Source organism: Camellia sinensis, chromosome 7 (genome assembly GCF_055761805.1).
Source record: "Camellia sinensis isolate YWXY chromosome 7, ASM5576180v1, whole genome shotgun sequence".
Lineage (NCBI taxonomy): Eukaryota > Viridiplantae > Streptophyta > Magnoliopsida > Ericales > Theaceae > Camellia > Camellia sinensis.
In genome coordinates, this window is record NC_138967.1 from 173752460 (window position 1) to 173770282 (window position 17823).

Sequence of the window (17823 nt, forward strand, 5' to 3'; positions counted from 1 at the left end):
ATTATGGGTTTTATTTTGATAATTCGAATCGTTTAATGTGTAGAATTTATCGAATATTTTATGCTTGCAACAAATCACGTTAATCAGATATCGGTAGTCCTTTGATCAAAATATATTTTTATTAATGGTAAATATGATTTTAAAAATAAATTATTAACAAAAATATGGTCCGATCAAGGAGTTACTGATATCCAATCAAAGTAATTTTTACAGATATAAAATACTTGATGAATCTTACACAGTTGAAATTATTAAAATAAAATCCGTAAAGGATCTCATGACCCTAAAAATCCACCCAATAAACTGGGGGAGCCTCTCCCTAGCATTTATATGCTTCCAGGCTCTTTTAGATGAGCTCAAAAAGAAGACTGTTTTGAGACGTTTGTCAAAATTTATATACAGTGGTGTGCTCTCCATAACGAGGTCGTTTAAAAGTAGTTGGATCATTCGAAATTGTCTACCATTCAAGGTTGAGAATTTTCGTAGTTATATAATAATATAAATTGAATTATATATGAAATTAAAATTTTAAGATTAAGAATTTTTTTTGACAAAAATATGAATTTGACATAATTTGATAATACAAATATTAAACGAGTTTTAAAATCAATTATGGGCCATTTGGGAAAATGAATAAAAAATTAAAAGTCAGTTTTTAACTTACTTTGAATCACATTACTTTTTACATAAAAAAGTTAAAAAAGTCACATTTTAACCATCTTTTCAAAACATTTCTATAAGTAGCTCTATAATTTTGATATAATTATATTAATTTATTTTTTAGTAAGATTAAACATATCAAAACTAATGCAAATATTATGAAGACAAAATATAAACAAAAAAAATATAATTTAGTATAAAAGAGATAGCAATATCAATTTTGATCTATTGACTAACTAATTATTAAGAAAAAAAAAGCTAAATATTAAATGAATTAAAACGTAAAGAGAACCTTATATAATTATGATAAAATTATGAAACTAATTGTATTTTCTTAAAGGTGAAAAATAAATTAGTATAATTTATCGTAATTTTAATTTTGAAATGAATTACGTCAACATATAATTTTTATATGTAGTGGTGTTTCATTTGATTGGATGTTCCAACATTCCAAGCCGGAAGAGAAAGAGGTGGACATCTCTCCGGTCTATAATTAGAAGGAAGAGATATTCTTTGGCTCACTTATTGGATTTGTTTTGATAATTTAAATTGTTCATATTTTATAATTCGTCGAGTATATTAATTTTATAAAAAATTAAGTTGATCGGATAATAACAACTAGGTGTTCGGATTAATTTTTTATGAAAAAAAATAAACGGTTCATACAAAACTGATTCGAATACATAATTGTAATTATTCGACCGATTTAATTTGTTATAAAAATAATATACCCAATAAAATTTAAAATATAAATAAAAAATTACCAAAACAAGATCTAAAAATAAGCCAATCAAGGCCAACAACATCTTCCTAGTCCGATTATGACCGGAGAGAGCAGAAATGTGAGTGAAACCCAGGTAAGAGAAGTGATCAAAATTGGATTGGTGCATTTCTAGGTTGACCATTTGTCAACAAATGACTGGTTGGTTTGGGTAGTTGAAAAAACTAATATGTTCACAGTTTTTAGGTGTATAAATAATACATAAGGGTGTTTGGCAACTTGATAAAGGCTTAAGGGTTAAGATCTTAGGTTTTAAGTTCAAAATTTTTTGGGCCAATCTTTTGGGCGTAGGGTAGTTGGTTAGGAGGTTAACCTCAAGTTGTTGTTACCACAACACTTGGTGTGGGCCCAATGCTCCCTCGCTGCTCGAGTCCTGACTTAAGTGGAGCTTGTCTTGGGAGGCCGAGGCAAGTTCTCAGGTTATAGTCTCCTAACTCGGAACGGACAACAGGACACCTTGTCTTGGGAGGTCGAGACAAGTTCTCAGGTTATAGTCTCCTAACTCGGAACGGACAATAGGACACCTTAGTGATCTCTGCAATGGGCGCTGCCCTGGACCTGCGGGAGAGTGGAAGGATTTTCCTGTAACAAAAAAATAATAAAATAATAATACAAAAAATATAATTAATTCAATTATATGAATTTTATACTTAAAAAAATATAATGACCACTACGCCAAAATTGGGCTTTAGCGGCGGTTTTTTACCGTCGTTAAAAGTCGACCAAAAACGGCGGTAATATAGGACCAAAAACGGCGATTTTTTACCGCCGTAAATAGGTTCAGATTTTTTCAAAAAGTAATTCTTTCTTCTTGCACTCCCCAAGTTTTGAACCCAAGACATCTCATCCACCCACACCAACCACTCTGCCATAGCCACTCTTCATAAAATATATTCCCTAAATAAATATTTAAACATTACTTTTACTTTATTATAGATGGTTTCGTCGGAGCTCGCCGGAGTTTTGCCGGAGCACGTCGAAGTTTCGCTGGAGCTTTGCCGGCAAAGACCGCCGTCATCAACGGCGGTAATGATTGGGGCATTAGTGGCGGTTTTGTTACCGCCGTTAATAGAGGGTTTCATTACCGTCGTTAAAGACACTTTAGTGACGGTTTTTTTAACGGCGGTAACGAAACCGCCGTTAATGATAAATTAACGGCGGTATTAACGGCGATTTTCGTTACCGCCATTAATAGTACCTTTAACGGCGATTTTCGTTACCGCCGTTAAAAAAACGGCCGTTAATGCCCTGTTTTAGCGTAGTAGACTCTACTCAAAATAATTGTTCTTATCATTCTAGCTGGCGAAAATATATTAATTATTTACATAATTAAAAAATGTGAAAATAAAATTGAATTAGTTACTTAGCAAGTCCAATGGGTTGGTGGTTAGTTAGATCAAAAAACTAAAAAAAGGAGGATTTTCTCCGGTCTAAATTAGAGGATGTTGTTTGGGTTTGTAGAAATTATTATGGATTCTATTTCGATAATTCAAATCGTTTATTTAGTCGGATATTTCATATATTTCATTCACACAAAAAATTAGGTGATAACTGTAACTTATTCATTTTATTATGTTTGCCGCTAAAAAAACATATGATTTGTTTTTAAAAACACAATTGTTATCTATTTTTTAGTGAAAAATTGAATAAGTTTTAATTATTGAATCGACTTATTTTTTGTATGAATAAAATACACGAAATGTCAGATAAAATAATAATTTGGATCAATTAAACAGAACCTACGATGAATTTTACAAGCTCAAATAACATTCTTTAATCTAAACTCTAAACTGAAAGAATCATCTTACGAACTAAAATTAAAAACATGGGTATAAGGATTGAATTAATTTGGACCGAAAGAATCTTCTTCTAAACTAAAATTAAAAACATGAGTGGACTGCAAGGATCGTCTTCCAAATTAAATTAAAAACATAAATCCTCCAAATTAAAATTAAAAACATGGGTGGACTGAAAGGACCGTCTTCCAAGCTAAAATTAAAAACATAAATCCTCTTTCAAATGAAAATTAAAAACATAAATCTTCTTTCAAATTAAAATTAAAAACATGAGTGGACTGAATGGATCGTCTTCCAAACTAAAATTAAAAACATGGATCCCCTTCCAAATTAAAATTAAAAACATGGGTGGACTGAAAGAATCCTCCTACAAACTAAAATTAAAAACATGGGTAGAAGGATTGTGAATCTTCCCAACCTTATCTATGACTGTGCATTGCTGATGTGTCAACCGTTGCTTTATTTAACACAAGACATGTTGTTCCTGTCAATATCAACGCTATGCAAGAGAAAGCAAGGAGGAAACGAGTGATATTACCAATTTTCTTTTTTAGTAAAATAATGTTATATAAATATTTTTTATACACTGTTTTTTTTTTTTGGTTCAAAATTGAATTTTTTATTTTTTTTATACTTTTTGTATTTTTATTGAATTTTTAAAATATTTTACACAATTATTTTATTTTTTAGATACACGTACAAAATGTAATATTTATATTTTTTAATAAAAAAATTATCAAATACGAAAAATACAAAAAAAAAAATGAAAATTCAGTACGTTTTTGTATTTTGTTGTATTCAATTAATTTTTAAAATATTTTTGTACAAATTTTATACTTTTTAAGTATATCAAGATTAAGTAGATCTAAAAAGAAAAAAAAAATTGATTAAAATATTTTTAAAAATACAAAAAAATACAAATTAAAAACTTAGAAAACTGTTTTTAAAAATTTCAAACCAAACAGAGTGATTGTTTTTAAATTATTTTTATTTCAAACTAATACAGTTATCATTTTATATGATAATTATTTAAAAGTCACTTATACTTAAAAAAATTAAATTCTGTTTATAAAAAAAAATAGGAAATAGATTTTTGTTTATTTTTATAAGAAACAAACACAAAAAACTTGTTTAGCGTACGAAAATGTTCTGAAACAAATGAAAATAAAATAGAAAAATGTATTTGATGAGTTGTTGGACATAGTGACCGACAGTGAAGTGCGGACAGATGTGGTGACCGGCGGTAAGAGGTGGCTGGAGGTGATATCTAGAGTTGGTGGTTGAGGTGGTCAGAAGGGCACCAAAATGTGGTTAACAGTGATTAGTCATTCGCCGACGCCTCCAGGTGGTGTAGTTGGTGGCTAGAAGTGGTGGGTAAGAAGAAAATGAAAACTTGTTTTGAAAAATTGAGAATCAATTCGGTTTAAAAACAAAAATAATATACTATTTCAATCTCCATAAAAAAAATATAAACAAATAAACAAATAAAAAAATAAAACGAATGCGTTAGGAAACTAATACACCGAGTTATGAAAAAACAAAACTAGTCATCTTAATCACTATCTCCATTGAATAGTCAGCCTAATTAAAAAGTATTTAATATGAAGATGAAATCTATTCCTCAACCAATGACCATTGTGAACGCTTGATTTTCAAAAAGTTTTGAATTTAAAGATCATGCATTCCTTGGACAAGAGATCAATGATTGCGATAATTTTGAAGTTTGGTATTCTTAAAAATCAAGCATTGACAATTTTTGTATTACATCTTCATATTCAAAACTTTTTAATTATGCAGATTGTTTAATCGAGGTAATGGTAGATAATTAGGGTTACCAATATTAAATTAGAGAGATCGAATCTTTATTTTAAAATCTTATTTTTTATTTCGTAATTGAGTTTGTAACCTATTATAGATATTGACTATTATATTAAAAAAATTAAGAACAAATTATATTTTATATTTTGTGCCACTTTAATTTCTATAATTTTAATTGACTCAATTTTGACATTTAATTTTAGATTTTGTGTCAATTTCGTCCAATTAATAACCCCGTTAGAATTTTTTAACAAAATTTATCACCGAGTGTCGAGACTAACTTATTGATTTACAATTTTTGTCTCTAAACAAATACGCTAACTGTTGAATCAATTGGGCTAAATTAAGACTACCAAGGTAATTTATCCAAAAAATTAATATTTAAAAAAACAGTAATACTGCATCTATACAATTTTCTCCTCTAAATTCTCCTCGAATATGTTTTGACAGGTAAGAAAATGATTTTTTACCGGTCAAAGTCTTTTTCTTACCAATTAGCAACACATTCCGGGAAGAAAATTTGTGTAGATGAATTATTAATCTTTAAAAAAATATTAATACTAATATTGTTATGAACCGATATAATTAAGGGTGAAGTATCAATAATCTCAAATTGTAATTTTGTGAACTATTTAGTTTTCTATTTTTTCTTATGAAACAAAGGTCCATTAAAGTGAAAATTACACAAAAAGGTAGTCACTTACATGTTCGGATTTAATTTTCTAAGGATAAAAGTGGATTTCTTGTGACAACTTTCACCACTGATTAGTGCTAATCTATGATTAAACATGTTAAGTAACTGATTTGACTGCCATTCTGAACTGATTGATTGAGTATATTAATTTAAACGCATTTTAATCTATTTGACTATTAATTGATCTGTTCATGTTTTAAGTGTCGAACTGTGAATTGAAGGTCTTATCGGCGGCCAAATCTGAAATTGATTAGTGTTTCATGTTAATTATCATTTATGTGATTTTATGGTATGTTTAATTGAAATTTGATTTGGTATGATTAAATTGGATTAAATAATGTTAAATTATATTAGTTGGCTTATTTACCAAAATGCCATAGAAGTGGGCCACTTTGTTAAGTCTTGTTAGAGCTTATGTGTTGCATCATTTTGTTCATTCTTGAGACCAAAACCAACTAGAGAGAGAGAGTTAGGAGAGAACTTGAGTTCATCAAAGAATTGCTTGGAGAATTAAAAAAATTGAAGAGTAAATTGCATTTTGAGCTTTCATTCTTGAAATTGATGACCTAAGGTAGGAGAATCATCTTCTTGAACTTGTATTTAAGTTGTATCTTGCATGTTTCATGGAAGTTTGGTGATTAGAATCTAGAATTGGTTCAAAATGTTGAATTGAAGCTTAAATCATGTATGCATTTACATGTTCTAGCATCTTGAGGTTGTTTTCATGGAAATTGCTACATGCATGTCCATATCTTGATTATAGTTCACGAATTCATCATGTTTTTGGAAGTTTTGACTCATTTGATTACGTATTGGAAGCTTTGATTTCAATTGAACACATGCATGTTACATACACTTTATGTTCTTGAAGTTTATTTGAAGTTGTGTTTAATTGACTCACCTTTGAGCTTTGATTTTGCAAATTGATCTTTAAAACATGTCATATTATGAGTTTTAAAGTGTTTTCCAGAAAATTAGCCCAAAAGGATCGAATTTGATGCTTTAAATGTTGAGTTTTGTGCTTAGAGACAAATTTGGAAATTCCAGATTTTGGATCTACGCTCGAGCGGGGAACTCCATGCTCGAGCGTACACTCTGAGTACATGCATCCCGCTCGAGCGGGGAAAGTAACGCTTGAGCATGAAGTGCGTGTATCCAATACTTTTCATATGTTTACAGTCCGCTCGAGCGAGGACTTTGTGTCTCACGCTCGAGCGAGGAGGAGGTCGAGCGCCCATCGAGCGTGAATTGCATACATCCAGTACTTTTGCCTGAGTTTGCAGTCCGCTCGAGCGGGGAAAGTTACGCTCGAGTGGAGATCTTTTGTCTGCATGTCCGCTCGAACATAGAAATCCACGCTCGAGCGAGACCCCTGTTTTCTGAAAATTTTAAAAAGTGTTTTAAAGTATAACTTTGCATCCTCATTTCATCCTAGGCATTCCTAGGCCTAGTTTAAGACATCTTAATGAGGATATTGATGTAGAACCACACCGAGTCAAGATAGGGACTAAGTTATTATTTCCCAAAGTGTGTGTTCATCCTATAACTGTGTAGGGTTGGCATCCGAGGATGCTCACTAGCCTATCTGTAGCCCAGAACTCTGTGAGTAACAATATTGTAAAGATATATTCAATCATGAATATTTTCTGAATGATCAACTGTACTGCTTTTTGAAATGATATTTCTTATTGAACGAATGCTTGTCCTATTTGCGAACTGTATTCGTGGCATCCATAGCAATTTACTGTTACTGTACTGTACTGCTACTGTCACAGAGATCTCTGTCGGTTCCCATATTGGAACCACTACTGTTTACTGATATGATGGCCATCAACTGACTGTTCGGTCTGTTAAGACCTACTGTACTGTTTTGCTATGGGATGTACCACATATGACTGTTATGACTGTTATGACTGAATGACTGATATACTGTTATAACTGACTGTTTTAAATACTGAAAGGACATTCATTCTTAACCTCTTTACGCATATGTTATTCACTGAGCTTTAGCTCACTGTTTATATATATATGTGGGTGTCCAGGCACCGGATCGAAGCTAGGAGCGTTGGGTTTAACTCCCTTTTTGTCAAGCCAACCATTATGTCTCACTAAGAGGTTCCAAGTCCTTCAAGCTACGGTTTTTGGGGTGTTTTAGATTCATCATTTCTGTCTCTATTTTTGTATAGACTGACTCTACCTGTACTGTACTGTTCTAATAGGGATTAGGTCCCTGTCCTGGATGATTATATATGTATGTATATACTATTTTGCTTATGAATATGAATATGTTCGGAAAAGTCTTTTTTTGCATACAGATTGTCACAGCTCATTGGACATCTTTTATTACTGTTTTGGCTTTCGCCAGCCCCTGTACTCTATATTACTGTTATTACTGTTAAGCAGACCTTCGGTAATCACCGATTACTGGCCAGTTACGGTGCTAAACCCATAGGGGCGGGTTTGGGTCGTGATATTTCTCTAAATATAAAATTACACATTTGGACAATTTACATTATAGAGGCTTTGGATTTTCCGTCCTAGAACAAATCCGACATTACGAGAAAAAAATGTAACACTCTAATAATATAATACTCTAATGTAACACTATCGTAACATCTAATGTAAAACATTAAAAAATTCTTTGGTGCATTTTTTTCCAAACGTAACAATGTAATATTCCAAAAACAATTCATTAGTGTATTTTTTCTAAACGTAACTATCATGACTCAAACCTGCCCCTATAGGTTTAGCATCGTAACCGGTTAGTAATCTTAAGATTACCGAAGGCCTCTAAAATAAGTTAGCAAAATAAGTGGCTAGCGGAAGCAAATAAGGGGTAGCATTCTTAATCATGGATTATGGGTTAATTACGGATCAAAGTTGTTACAATAACACTCCAATGTAACACATAAAAAAAACTCCTTAGTGTATTTTTTTTTCCCAAATTTAACACTCCAATCAATGTAATACACACAAAAAACTCCTTCGTGTATTTTTTCTAAACGTAACATTCCAATTAATGTAATCCCAAACGTAACATTTCAATGTAACACACACAAAAATATTAAAAAATTCCTTAATGTAATTTTTCTAAACGTAACACTCACACTTTGAAATTATACATTTGCTTAAAACTTGCTAAAGAATTTTTGTACTCATTTTGAAATGATTTGAAGAATCACATATCCTTTTTTTGGAGTGTTACACTGGAGTGTTACATTTGGAAAAATGTACACCAAGGAGTTTTTTTGTGTGTTATATTAGAATGTTACACTAAAAAAAAATTTGGAGTGCTACGTTTAAAAAAAGTACACTAAGAATTTTTTTTTGAGTGTTGCTTTGGATTGTTACGTTTGAGTGTTATATGAGAGTGTTACAGTTTGAAATTATATATCTGTCCAAAATTTACTAAATGATTTTTGTACTCCTTTAAAATGTTTTCTAAATAAAAAATACTCATATAAAAATTCATCAAAAATTTAATTATCATAAATTGTGTACATTACCTTTCTAGCACAAAAGAAAAGAAAAAAAAAAAAGAAACATAAAAGGGTATAATTGTAAATTTAATTTTTAAATAATATATTAAATCTACCTTTTCAAAATTAATTTGAGACTAATTGATCTATAAAAAAAAAATTAAAACTAAATAAATTATCATTTCTTAAAATAAGATTTATAAATAAATTTTTCTAGAATTAATGGACGTGGAAAGGATACTAAAAACAAATAGCGGATGTGTACTCCCGTCATTGCCACCTTAGCATAATCACCCAAAAAATCCACTAGTACTTGTTGACATGGGTAAACCCATAAAGGTTATAACTCACCATTTAGGGCCCAATACATAATTCAACCACTAAAGCCCAACGTTGCTAGAACTCAACATGGCATTAAGAACCAATGACATCTAAACATGTGGCAAGAGAAGAATAACCCACATAAGCAGACAAAGATCCTGCAAAGTTATTGCACTGCACATCAGCTACTAATAAAGCCCCTTACAGCATTTATTGCGATAACCCCTCCCCGTCAAGACAGAACGGCCTCACCATGCATAAGGCAAACTAGAGCATAGACTTTCGGCAAAGATGACAGGTCGGAAAGGACAACGAAATGATTACCAGAGGATATAAGCAGACGCCGAAGACAAGGAGAAGATTAAGCTTTCTATCTCTAATCTATCTCTACATTCCATCTCTCTTTTTAACTTGTTCGTTGGAGGGTTCGCTAGGGGATTCCCCGTTCCCCTTTGAACTCTTGTGCAGTTTCCTCTGTGGGCTTGGTACCTCGGATACCAGTTTGGAAAGCGTAGATTAGTCCGACCTGTTCCATCTGAAACACGCTATATTATCACCTGTAATTGACCAAAATTGAATCATTGATATATTGATGTTTTTGTCATCAAGGACCATTGATTTCTTATCAAAATTTAATTGTAGCTATTATTATTTTACTACTATTGTGGTCATTATTATTATCGTTAGAGTTTACCATTGTTATTAGGGGTGTTCGTAATTCGGAATTGGACGGCTTGTGGATTGATTTGGATCTTCATGTATTTATACAGTTTGGAAAAAAGACAATCCGCAACCGCTTGCATTGTGGTTTGCAATTTGTGCGGATAGGATTCGCGAATGTACGGGCGATTGCAGACGGTTTGCGGATTGGATTTTTTTCTTTAAAAATTTATTGTTGAGCCTTATTTTTTTTCCATTTTGTAAATATTAATTTTGAGTAATTTTCTCCCCATTTTCAAAAATGTTCCAATATTAATAATTAATGAATTAAAACTTATAAAATTAAAAACACAACAAGATAAATTCGTAACGCAAACAAATTATTCAAAATCTTAAATCAAATCATAAACTAATACAAGCACATATTTCAAAATTCTAAACTAGAACTTCATATTCATTAAAGAATTTAAAATTCTAAATCACACTTCATTTGGGACAAGTTCAGTTATTTAACAATAATAATGTGATCAGTATTTATTCAATTTCAGTTGATATAATATTATTAGCAAATGTAATGCTAGAGTAAGTTCAAAGAATAAATGGCGTTTTGTTTTGGACAAAAATATCTAGGTGGGATATAGGAATAAAATCAATGGTTAAGAAAAAAAAAATAAAAATATATATATATAAAAAAGAAAAAAGAAAGTGCGGGCGGGTTCTTGCGGGTGCTTGTTAAACCCGCAATCTACAAATATGTCATATTTCAAACTACACCCACCCGCGTTGTATTTGTGTAATTTTATTTTTACACCATTTTATATTGACAACCAAATAGTTAAATAAAAATAATTGAATAACAATCTTCTATTCTATTCCATCTGTGTAATATGTTGGACAATCTTCACTGTATTTGAAAAGATTAAATTCTGTTGTGTACAAAACAACAACAAGAATAAAAGAAATAGAGAAAATGAGAGAATTTGTTTGATTACAAAAATCAAACTCGAGATAAAAATAAATAAATAAAACCACAGATTTATTTTGTTACAAAAACAAAATTAAAATCTGATTAAATAAACAAATAAAAACAGAATAAAATTAAACAACTTACTTGGTTAATTTATTTGAATAACTTTTCTGATCAAGTCCAGTGTTTAACACTGTGTCCTTAAGACAGATTCGTCCTCTCCACGGTGCTTTCAGAATTTGGACGTCTATCTCCCAGGATGAAATGATCTTACCACAAACAATAGCAACACTACAAATTGTTTGCCTTACGAACACACTAAGTGTTTACACTCTTTCTTTCGGAAATAAAATGCAGCAAGATGAAGAATATAATTTGCAGAGGATGGAGTACGAAAAATTTGAGTAAAATCCAAACGGGAGGCTAGTCTATTTATAGATGTAAAGGTGGCTTTTGGTTTTGAATTGAACAGGTATAAAACCTGTTAGATTCAAATTTAAACAGATTTGAATCTGTTTATTCAAACAAATAGAAACGGAAAGAGCTCTGTTTGGATGAGCAATAAATCCAAAACAGTTTAATTCTGTTTGAAAACGGGAAGGGCTCTGTTTGGATGAACAATAAATCCAAACCAGTTTAATTTGAATTCTAGATTTTATTTTAATAAAAAATAAAATTAAATTCAAATGTTTTTTGCCCAAAAAGATTAGAAGCCCAACCCAACCACACACCACGCACCCGCGCCCAAGCCCAGGCCCAGCCCGCCCGACCGGACAGCGATGCGTGCGCATGTGTGGTGATTTTTTGGGTCCATTGGGTCTAGCTCATTTTGCCCATAACCTCTCCCTCTAAAACACTTGGGTACCCCTTGAGCCAAGTATCTCACCCTAAGCCTTATAAACCCTTTCAAAACTTCCGACCAAATCAATGTGGGACAAGCCAATTTACAACTTTAAGGAATTTCCACCATAACTCCATTTCCATAGAGCACACTTTGGCTTCAATTTCCCATTCACTCGGTAATGGTTTTGAGCAACCAAATATACCACGTGAATCACAACGCGGCATAGAACGCGTAACCACTTTGACCCGAGTAAATCGACACTCGAGGCCCACCTAAAAAATAGACCAAACTTAAGAAAAAATTCTGATTTTATCCAAAATTTTATAACCAATTCCAACATAATATTCTCGAAATCTTCGCTACGCAAACCCCCTTCTTTCTGCAATCTATGATGGGATTTGGTTAATTTGTACTATGGTGGTAATTTGGCGGGAAACAATTGGTGTATGTATCTATGAATTGTGTTTGGATGGAAGATTTAAAGTGAGATTATGAATAGGAAAATATATATATATATATATTGAAAATGAAAGATGAAAAATATATATATATATATACGTTAAATTTTTTCAATTTTTCTCTCCAAATCACTTCTTACACTGTTGATCCAAATCCCTTCATTCCTTGACTTGAACTTGTAGCAAATTGAGTTTTACTAATTTCTTTTTCTAAATTAGTCAAAAATTTAAGTCCCGTCTGGGAGATTCTATTTTAGCTAAAAATTTAAAAACATATTGAAAAAAATTTAAAAGTTTTCAATTCATACAAAAAAATCAAAATTCATTTTCATGTACCCTATTTTTTGTATTTTTTCTTTTGTAAAATGCAAAAATATTTTTTCGAGATATATTAATTTTTTTATCTCATATTTTAACCAAAAAATTAAAACATAAATTACACTGACTTCTCCTGAATTTAAAAAAAAAATACAATATGTCCTATAGTTTTAAAATAATTACACTGATCACCCTTTCAGTAATATAGTGTGACAATTTAAAAATAACTAAAGTAAAATATAAATTTCAGTATAAAAGAAATGATAGTATTATTATTTTTTTTTATCAATATGACTAATGAATGGTTGATGAAAATGAGTTAAGTGTTATATGAATTAAAAATTTTAGCAAATTTAATGCAATTATATCAAAATTGTAAAATTTATTATATTTTCTATAAATCTCAATGAAAGACAGAATAATTTATCCAAAATTAAAAAATCATTTGATTGGGGAGTAAACATTTTAGTTAAAAAGTCAAAAAAAAAATATTATAAGTTGTCACATCATTTTTTTTTACTCTTTTATATATATTTACGTAAAAATCTAAAAATTTACTAAAATAATCTATTAAAATGTCACTTTTTAAATCCATACTCACAATTTTCAAATTGGGGGTGGATTTCCCCCCTCTCGATTAGAGGGTGATGTTCGGGTTCACGGGAATTATCACGAGTCTTAGATTTGATAATTTAAAATGTTTATTTTGTCAAATACTTCATATATGTCATTCACATAATAATTATAACTCACTAGAGAAAAAGGTTGTTTTTTAGTTAACGAAAGTCAATGGCGATTAAGTTGATAGGATAACAGCAATTAGGTGTTTGGATCAATTTTTTATGTAAAAATGAACGGTGAAAAAATAAGTGATTTATACAAAAGCTAATTTGAACTCGTAATTGTCATTTTCAATTAATTTAATTTTTTATAATAATGATATACTTAACAAATTTTAAAATATAAATAAAAAAATTATCAAGCTAAAATCTAAAAATAAGCCAATTAAACCCAAAAACGACCTTGTTTGGTAGAGTTGTGGGAAAGTGCTTATAGCTTATGCCTAAACAGCTTATAGCTTATAACTATGAACATAAGCTGATTTCTGACTTATAAATTAAGCATCTCCAGCCCCACTCAAAGAATAAGCTGATTTCTGACTTCCAAAAAGCTATAAGCTATAAGGTATAAGTTAAACCAAATACATCAAAATAACTTAAATTAAGTTAAAAACTGAAATAAGCTGCTTTTAAATTTTGCCAAACAGGCACAACATCTCCCTAGTCTGATTATGACCGGAGGGAAACCCATCTGGAACAGAAATGTGAGTGAAACCCAGGCAAGAGAAGCGAACAAAATTGGATTGGTGCATTTCTAGGTTGACCATTTGTCAACAAACGACTGGTTGTTTTGGGTTGTTGAAAAAATATTTGTTCACAGTTTGTATGAATTTTAATCAATTATATGAATTTTATACTAAAAAAATATAGTGACTCTACTCAAAATAATTGTTCATATTATTCTAGCTGATGAAAATATATTTATTATTCACATATTTAAAAAATGTGTAAATAAAATTGAATTAGTTACTTAGCAAGTCCAATGGGTTCGTGGTTAGATCAAAAAAACTGAAAAGAGGATTTCCTCGGGTCCAAATTAGAGGACGTTGTTTGGGTTTGTAGGATTTATTATAGATTTTATTTCAATAATTTAAATTATTTATTTTATCGGACAGTTTATATGTTTTATTCACACAAAAAATTAGATTAATTCGATAACTGTAACTTATTTAATTTATTATATTTGTCGCTAAAAAACATATGATTTGTTTTTAAAAACACAATTGCTATATATTTTTTAGTGAAAAATTGAATAAGTTATAATTATTGAATCTACCTAATTTTTTGTGTGAATAAAATATACTAAATGTCTGATAAAATAGCAATTTGAATCAATTAAACAAAACCTGTGATGAATTTTACAAGCTCAAATAACATCCTTTAATCTAAAATTTGAACTGAAAGGATCATCTTCCGAACTAATAAAATTAAAAACATGGTTATAAGGATTGAATTAATTTGGATTGAAAGAATCTTTTTCCAAACTAAAATTAAAAATATGGGTGGACTGAAAGAATCATCTTCCAAACGAAAATTAAAAACATGTATTCTGTTCCAAATTAAAATTAAAAACATGGGTGGACTGAAAGGATCACCTTCCAAACTAAAATTAAAAACATAGATCCTCTTCCAAATTAAAATTAAAATTAAAAAATATGGGTGGACTGAAAGAACCCTCCTCCAAACTAAAATTATAAACATGGGTAGAAGGATTGAATCTTCCCAACCTTATCTATGACTATTGCTGATGTGTCAACTGTTGCCTTATTTAACACAAGACATGTTGTTCCTGTCAATATATCAACGCTATGCAAGAGAAAGCAAGGAGGAAGCAAGTGATATTACCAATTTTCTTTTTTAGTAAAATAATGTTATATAAATATTTTTTATACACTTTTTTTTTTTCAAAATTGAATTTTTTATTTTTTTATATTTTTTGTACTTTTATTGAATTTTTAAAATATTTTATGCAATTATTTTATTTTTTCGATACACTTACAAAATATAATATTTATATTTTTTAATAAAAAAATTACGAAAATTCAGTACATTTTTATATTTTGTTGTATTCAATGAATTTTTTAAATATTTTTGTACAAATTTTATACTTTTTAAGTTTATCAAGATTAAGTGGATCTAAAAAGAAAAAAAAAAAGATTAAAATATTTTAAAAAATACAAATTAAAAATTTATAAAACTGTTTTTAAAAATTTCAAACCAAACAGAGTGATTTTTTTTAAATTATTTTTATTTCAAACTAATACAGCTATCATTTTATATGATAATTATTTAAAAGTCACTTATGCTCAAAAAAATTAATTTCTGTTTATAAAAAAATAAGAAATAGATTTTTGTTTATTTTTATAAGAAACAAACACAAAAAACTTGTTTAGCGTACGAAAATGTTCTAAAATGAATGAAAATAAAATAGAAAAATATATTTGATGAGTTGTCGGAGATACTGACTGTCGGTGAAGTGCGGATAGATATGGTGACCGGTGGTAAAGGGTGGTTGGAGGTGTATCTAGAGTAAGTGGTCGATGTTGCTGGAAGTCATGAGGTGGTCGAAAGGACACCAAAATGTGGTTAACAGTGATCAGTCATTCGCCGACACTTGCGAGTGGTGTTGGCTAGAAGTGGTAGGTAAGAAGAAAATGAAAACTTGTTTTGAAAAATTTAGAGTCAAATCGGTTTCTTTGAAAACAAAAATAATATACTATTTCAATCTCCAAATAAAAATAAAAATAAATAAATAAATAAAAACAAAAAATTAAAAAAAAAAAGAAAACGTTAGGAAACTAATATACCGAGTGTGGGGGCATATTTTTGTGAGTGACAGCACGTGACCAAGGTGGCACCGAAGTGCCAGCCGAGGTGCCACGTGTCCTGGTCATGGTGCCGAGGCAATCTCGGCTAGGCCGAGGTTATCTGTAGAGATACCGGAATCCGAGGTGAGTGGATAGGCTATAAGAGTTCTAGATGGAGGAGGACCTCAGCCCGGATAAGGATAGAACTCTTAAGGAGTTTATCTCTATCTGTTTGAGAGTCTAGGCATTGAGCCAGAGTCCATTGAAGTTAGGCTTCTATAGGGATCAGGTTAGTGCATACTATAAAAGTAAGGCATTATCGTGGGTCTAAGGTACGCTTTTTTGTATTCTGACTAGTGAGTTAAAGCATTGTTTGCTATATTTAATAGATAATTAAGTATTGACTTGATCGTCGGAGTGCCCCCATGTGGACGAACCACCATCGGAGTCTTATCTTTCTGTAACAGGTCGTTCGGGCGCCATCTATTCTACCGGCGTTCTCCAGCTGAGTACCTGTTTGGCAGTGTGGTCGGAAATCAGCACCCACAATTTGGCACCGTCGGTGGAAAAGAAAGGAGAATAGATGGCCAACGACGGATAGAAAGAGAAAATTAGGGACGACATCTCTACTAGAAGTGGTAAACACATTGACCCTAACGTAGAGGAAGATAACTATAACAAAGAAACTTAAGATAAGAATCCTAGAGAGAAAGACGTCGGCCAAGAGGGAGACATACCAAAGAAGGCAGACCGAGGCGGGTATTATAACGAGAACAATGTCCAGGTGTGAAAAGATAGATGCCTGCGGAAGGACGCAGAGATAAAGGGAATGGCGAACAAATTGGCGGACCTGCAATCGGTTGTTAATTTCATGATACACAACAACGTCATGCAGCCACTGTTTCTGTTACAAGACACGCTGATTCCAGCGGCCAAGAATGATGCCTAGAAAGGGGAGCAGAAAACAGTTCCTGCAGTCCTTCAACACACCAGGACCAAGGAACACTCTTACCGGCCTTCACGGGAGGTCGGACGAGGAGAGTCGATGAAGGGAGAGTCTCGGAAGACACATTGTACCAAAGAAGCTTACACCAAAGAACATTGGCATGTTCAAGAGAAGAAGCTCTGTTTCGATACGACTAATAGAGGGAGGTTCAAGAGGACTCATAACGACACTAGGAGTAGCGCACCAAAAGACTAAAATCCGTTAACAGCCGAACTCCTGGACGTACCAAGGAGGATTTGAGAGATTACCTCCAGAGGAAGCGACAAGATGTCGAGGTGACCTCTCCGGTCAAGCCGAGAACGCCGTTTTCGGTAGAATTGGACAAATTTGAGGCCCCGAAAAGGTTCTACATGCCGAGATTCCAGATATACGATGGAAAGTCTGACCTTAACTTTCACGTGGGCTTGTACCTAAACTCAATGGCGTTGCACACCAGGAACGAGCCGTTGCTCTGCAAAGTGTTTCCCTCATCCTTTAGGGAAATCACATCAGACTGGTTTCACAAGTTACCGAAAGGAGCTGTGAAAAGCTGGGAAGGCCTAGCCGAGATGTTCGTGACCAGGTTTGTGACAAACAAACTACAGCCATTGAGGG